The sequence below is a fragment of the Ovis aries genome, chromosome Y (genome assembly GCF_016772045.2).
Source record: "Ovis aries strain OAR_USU_Benz2616 breed Rambouillet chromosome Y, ARS-UI_Ramb_v3.0, whole genome shotgun sequence".
NCBI lineage: Eukaryota > Metazoa > Chordata > Mammalia > Artiodactyla > Bovidae > Ovis > Ovis aries.
The window spans coordinates 20,172,818-20,179,663 of NC_082741.1; the positions used below are offsets into that span (position 1 = coordinate 20,172,818).

A 6,846-nucleotide genomic window follows, 5' to 3' on the forward strand; every position below is an offset into this window, starting at 1 on the left:
AGTCTCTATCCTCTTCTTCCCTCTCCAGCCTAAATTTCCTAACTTTTCACAAAAAAAGAAAAAGAAAAAAGGAAAAAAGAAGAGATAATAACATCAGGGCTTTGCTTCTTAGAATTAACATGAGTCAGTTTCTGTGCCTGCAAATCAAAGATAGTTAATAGTGAGTTGAGTTCTTTCAGGAGCTTCCTCTGTTTTTCTTTTGATACCTCTATATTTTGTTCACACAATGACACTTTGTTTTCTTTACAAATATATTGAAGATGTGTCAAGATTACTATTTTGTTACTGCCCTTTGTGAATTCCCTTGTCTGCCTTGCTTGTTCTTTCAGGGAAAATTTATTATTTTATTAATGTCATCTTAAAAGACTGGAAACTTCCCAAATCAGCAAGTTTTGTCCCCTGTTTTAATAATCTTTATCTTAAACATTAAAAAAAAAATTCCCTTCATGTTTTACTACAGGCAGCAAGAAGAAACCAGGAGGCACTTTTGGCTGTTTGGATGGAAATCCTCTTAGATAACTCAATTAAGTACAGTTTGTTCTCCCAGCTCATTAGGTGCATTTTCTACTTTTCATAATACTGCAGATGTAGTCGACTTTCGTCTTCACAATCCCCAGACTCTTTCCTCCTGCCTCTCCTTTCTGCCAAGCATCCTAGGTGCACGACTGTGATTCTACTTAGAACGTGTTTTCTTAGTGAGCAAACGGGGAGCGATTCCCTGGCTTCAGTGCTTCTGCTGGCCAGAGACTCTGTACCGTTCCCTAAGAACTTCATGGTTTCGCTGTCCAACTTCTATCACCTGGCTAGGTCAGTTGCAGTAGTTCATACTCACAAGTGAACTAGCAGGGATTACTACACGCACATGTGCAGAAACATACATGTGTACACAGTAACATCGCTGAGGGGAAACCTGTCCATATGCAGAAGTAAAGCTTTCTTTTCCAGGAACTTGAATTTTGGTAGACACTCAAATTTCTGCACGCACATGTGCACAAACATGCACGTGTACTCAGTAACATCCCTGAGATGAAACTTGTCCATATGCAGAAGTACAAGCTTTCTTTTCCAGGGACATTAGTTTTGGTAAGCACTCAAATTTCTATGTGCACATGTGCACAAATATATGCATGCACACAGTAAGATCGCTGAGAGGAAACTTGTCCATATTCCGAAGTACAAGTTTTCTTTTCCAGGAACATGAATGTTGGTAAGCATCCACATTTCTGTCCTTGTTTTTTCACTTGCTCATCGATTATGTCATGTTACACTTCTAACTCTGTGCCTTATCCTCAAAGGTTCCAAAACCTTGGCATTTGCTATTGATAGGGACTGGCCTGCAGAGCAGCAGGCAGCATTGGAAGTTCTTGCCATGAACAGCTGTATAACATGTGCCTGCCTTCTGCATTCTCCCATCACCTTGGACAGCTTCACAGTACCAGTCACGTTGGCCTGATCCATTGACTGTGCATTCCTTCAGGGGACCAGAAAACAAGGACCTCTGAGCTCAGCTGACTTGAAGAACTGCTTTCTCGGTGTGCACCTGTCTAGGTCATTCCGTGTCAATGTTGTGCCCCTCTTGGTAGCCTACCACCCGTTACAGCCCCCAGCATTCTGAATGAGGCCCCCTGTTCTTCCTATCTGTGGAGCGTTCTGTGTGCACCATCTACCTGTGCCCCGATGTGCTCTCTCCATGTGGCAGGAAAAGGCCAGAAACGCCTGAGCCTCCAAAAGCCCCCGGAGACTGTGACAGGCCTGGTTCTGATCCAAGGTTGTGAAGAAGGTACACATGGATGCAGGGTCTCTTCCGATACCAAGAATGGAACCGGAGGCCATCAAAGTAAGGTGGCATCCCTACACGTCTTCCTTTCTGTTTAACACTACCCATGCACATGGGAGTCCCCCAACAGATGATGCCCTGGGGAACCTGCAGGTTCTGGGCCCAGAGCTAATGCCTCCGTTGGACAGAAAGCAGCGTTACTATCTCAAATGGACCAAGAGGGCTTGAACCACCCATGCCTCAGTGATTTGCTAAATGCCAAGGCTCTCTTTCAGTTGCTCTCATTAGGCCCAGGTAGGACTCCCTACAGTCACGCATCCCTGCTTCCCTACACAGCACCCGTGCCAAGGAAGCCAGTGCGCGGTTGGGCCCAGGGATATCCAAGACGGTCACCTGGAAGGCAGCGTCCCTCTGTGTCACCTGGGTGCAGATCCCCTACAACGCAATCAGAGATTCTGCTCCAGCAAGAATACCAGAATCCTCCTTCAGGTGCAGACGTGCACCTTTGACACTCAGGCCCCCAAGCCAGGGGCAAGACCCCAAAGAAAAGGAGGAATTCATATCAGAACTTTCAGCACAGACCATGGGGTATCTTTGGCAGGACCGCTACTGCCTAGAGTCTGGACCCTGAAAACCAGCAGGCCCTGAACTGCCCCAGGGGCTTCTCTGTCTCCACTCCCCTGAGGTCCCTTAGGACATGCAGTTTACCCACCGCCCTTGTCTTTTCTCTGTTCCCTCCCTCACAGGCATATCCCGGATAGGGTCACACAGGGAAACCCACTTGCACATTTCTCGGCTTTGGGCACTGCCAGCGAGGCAGGCTGGAAGTGCCTGGAGGCATGCCTTGCTTACAGACCATGTCTCTCCTAGGATGCCTGTGGTTGGCAGATACAGCATACTTTAGTGCATCTCATGTTTTGTGTCATATTGTGCCAGTGTGTGCCACCCTCAGGGAGGGCGTGTGCTGGCTGCTGGGCTGATCTGGGCAGCACTGGCCCAGGACCTTCCCAGTTCTCCTTTTCACATGTGTGTGGAACAATCTCCAGTGCAGCAGGCAATCTATGACTCTTTCTCCTTCAGCTCTCTGCCCATCTCGGCAGGACCTTAGCCTCACCATCCCAGATCTTGCCATAGCCACGTCCCTCATTTCCAGAGGCCAGCCCATGGCCCCACACACGGAGGGCTCCACAGGCAGTGGTTTCAAAGCCCCACCCCACGTGATTTGCTCTGTGTGAATCCTTAGACCATGAAACCCTCTTCCTGATCCAAGCACACACAACAACACGGTAGAACTGATGAGCGTGTTTTGTATCTGGTCTAATTGCAGATATCTGGAGCCACAGTCTGGAGTTATCACTGGCCATCCTTTCCTTGTTCCTATCCTGGGCAGGGTCAATGCAGAGATGAGGCGACAGACCACCTTCAGCCTGGTCGCCTCATGACTCCTCTTCTGGTTGCTCAGCACCTCCTCTCCTGCCACCTTCATCTCTGCCTCTGCCCTGGGCCGGACACACACACACACACACACACACACACACACAATCACAGCCAGCATAAATAAGCACACGTGTGTATACACACACATGCTCAGCACGGGGACACAAATGCAAACAACGAGCATAGGTGTTTCAGGAGGTGAAGACGACCGAGGCCAGCAATGTCGGGGATGGCGACAGTAGGCACCATGTCCTGCCCTTGGGGCTCCCTGTTCACCTTCTCCACGAACTCTTCCATATGTTCCCAAGGCAGCCTGAAGCCGCTTCCAGCGCAGCATGTTTGGTGGTTGTGAGACACTGAGTGGTGAATGTGGAAATTCACAGAAGATCCCAAAGTCAGCACACAGGTGCACTGGGACCCCGGAGAGGACAGCTTTTCAATGATAGGCCTTCCCTGGGTAAGGGGCGGGAGTGAAGTGCCCAGGCAATCTCAAACTCAGTGAGCAGCAGGAGGCCAGGGGATGAAAGGACCCACAAAGGATGATTCTGACAAAGATACTTAATACACACTGCCTCTAGTAGTATCACCTGGACTCTGGTGCTGCCACCTCAGCTGATTTGATGGAGACTTGCTTCACTCACGGACACACCAAGTCCCCAAATAAACAGTCTCAGGAGGTCACCTGCTACAAGCACGACCCAAACTCAGGCTCCACAGCCAGCTTGCATGAGTCTGAGCATCCCCATTTGGGAAAGGACAGTGTCCCTGTAGTATCACATGAGTGTCCCTTCAGGGCCCACCTTCAGACCCCATCTCCACACGTTTCTGTCAGTTACTCTCATGGAAGAACCTTCCTGCCCAGGGTACTACTTCAGGCGATCATCCCACACATCTTGGCCGACAATCCGCTGGCAATACGAGCAAGGTGAGCCAGCAGCCAAGAATCCCAAAGTGAATTGCTAACTGTGTTCAGGCCCAAAGCAACCACACCTCAGCAATCCTGTTCGACTCTGAGCAGTTGTGACCTGACAACCAGCCGAGAAAGTTAAGGCTCCTGGTGTCCACGCTGCGGCTGGATGCTCCCCGTTCAAAGTCCCAGAACCAGTGGACAGGAGTGGAACAACGTGCCCTATGCCCTACAGAGAGACGGGAGATGGGTGTGGATCCCACAGGTGGACACTCCACAACCTTGCACACCCACACTCATCACCCCAGGAACCACGTTTCACAAGTGATGTCAAGGTAATTCTACTTAGTGGTCACTGTGTTCAAGAAGTAGGGGGGTCCTGAAAGGAAAATATCAACTTGCAGTGGGACGATGGATGGCTCCGCAACAGCACCTGTCAGGATAGGGAGCAGGGAAAAGGTTCCTGCGCCGCCTCCTCTTCCTGAGCAGCAGACTTCAAAGAGCAGCAGAAAGGATACAGCTACGGCCCAGAAGCAAGGGATGCCCCAGGTGATGGCGATCCTCCAAGCCAAGTCAGGCTTCCTCCTCTGATGATTCTTGCACATGAACTGGAAGTAGGCCCTGCAGTTCTTCTTATGCTCAGAGCTCAGTTCCACCAGCAGGGCAGCCAGTGCCTGCAGCGCATCTTGCCTGGAAGCTCAGTAGTGCTCATGCTCATGGTAAGGTCAGAGAAAGTATGCCTGGCACTTGGGAAGGATGGAAAGGCCCTTGTATCAGGGTGTTCAAAGGGCTGTGGGGTCACCCACTGTGGCTTCTGTGTCTGGGATTGCAACCTGTTCTGTGTCTCAGATCTTCTGCACTCTCACTGGTCACCCCCAGACACTTTATTCCTGCCTCTCCTTTCTGCCAGGCATCCTTGCTGTACCACTGTGATTCCACTCAGAACTTGCTCACTCAGTGAGATAACGGGGATCAGAAAGTATGTCTACATATGTTCTGTGGGTTTGTGTATGTGTGTGTGTCTGCGCGCGCGCTTGTGTGTGTGACTCCCATATCTCAGTTATTTTCGGGATCATTCACCTTTACAACAATAACTGTCAGCTAAGGTGGCTCTCATGTACTGTCTCTGGTCATTTCTGACTCAGAGGCTAATCCTCCTCAGATGCAGGCCTGAAGGAGACACACAGAGTCATGGCTGCGACACTTACAGGTGTGGCCCTGCCCGGACTCTACTCAGCTGTGCCTTTGGAGCCTGCCAATTGCCCAGTACCACACTTCCTTCAGGGTCCACCATTCTGCCCCCTTGCCTCCACCCCTCCTCCTGCTCCTGCCTCTGCACCTCCCCCTCCTCCTGAGCACTGGACCACAACGAGTAGCAGAAAGGATACCACGTTGGCCCAGAAGCCAGGGATGCCCTGGATGTTGGCACTCTTCTGAGCCAAGTCACGCTTCCTCCTCTCATGACTCTTGCACATGAACCAAACGTAGGCCCTGCAGGTTTTCTCAGGCTTAGAGCTAAGTTCCACTTACAAGGTCGCCAGTGCCTGCATCACATCTAGTGCCGGGAGCTCACTCGGGCCTCCAGGCCTTTCCTGGCACTGCTCCTCCAATGTCTTCTCCTCCAGCTCCAGGGAGGACCCCTGTTTCTGTCATTCATCTGGCACAACCTCCACATCCTCAGTGATGTCCTCTGCAAGCAGCTGGAAACCCCGTCTGATCCCTGCCACGACTCCGTCCACCTGGGCCTCGCTGTCCTCTCCTGCCTCCACTCTGAAGAGGGTGGCATCTTCGCCTGGTGTGGCCACTGGTGGCTGCAACGTCCCAGCCATGCACAGCATCACCAGGACAGGCTGTTGCTGGCCAGATGCTAAGGAAGTAGGGAAAAACCCCACCGTTTGCCACGTTGATCTCCATTGTTCACCGACACCAAATGGGAAAGGGGACGGAATGAATCAAATTCCCCTTTTGATCACTCAACAGGAGGTCCTAGTCACCAGGTCTCATTCATGTTCCTGAAAAAGAAAGCTTGTACTTCAGCATATAGACAAGTTTCCTCTCAGTGATGTTACTGTGTACACGCATATATTTGTGTACATGTGCACGTAGAAATTTTAGTGCTTACCAAAATTCAAGGTCCTGGGAAAGAAAGCTTGTACTTCTGCATATGGACAGGTTTTGTCTCAGCGATGTAACTGTATTCACCCATCTATTTGCGCACATGTGTGTGTAGAAATTTGAGCGCTTACCAAAATTCACGTTCCTGGAAAAGAAAGCTGTACTTCTGCATATGGACAGGTTTCCCCTCAGCGATGTTCCCGTGTACACATGTATGTTTCTGCACATGTGCGTGTAGAAATCCCTGCCAGTTCGCTTGTGAGTATGAGCTACTGCAACTGACCTAGCCAGGTGATAGAAGTTGGACAGCGAAACCATGAAGTTCTTAGGGAACGGTACAGAGTCTCTGGCCAGCAGAAGCACTGAAGCCAGGGAATCGCTCCCCGTTTGCTCACTGAGCAAACACGTTCTAGGCGGAATCACAGTCGTGCACCTAGGATGCTTGGCAGAAAGGAGAGGCAGGAGGAGAGAGCCTGGGGAGTGTGAAGACGAAAGTCCACTACATCTGCAGTTTATGAAAAGTAGAAAATGTACCTAATGAGCTGGGAGGACAAACTGTACTTAATTAATTGAGTTATCTAAAGGATTTCCATCCAAACAGCCAAAAGTG

At 50.3% G+C, this 6,846-nt stretch overlaps 1 pseudogene; it reads right to left on the reverse strand.

Moving 5' to 3' along the window:
* Positions 1-4,056: 4,056 nt before the first annotated feature.
* On the reverse strand, positions 4,057-5,923 carry LOC132659024 (testis-specific Y-encoded protein 1-like; annotated as a pseudogene).
* Between the last annotated feature and the right edge of the window lie 923 nt (positions 5,924-6,846).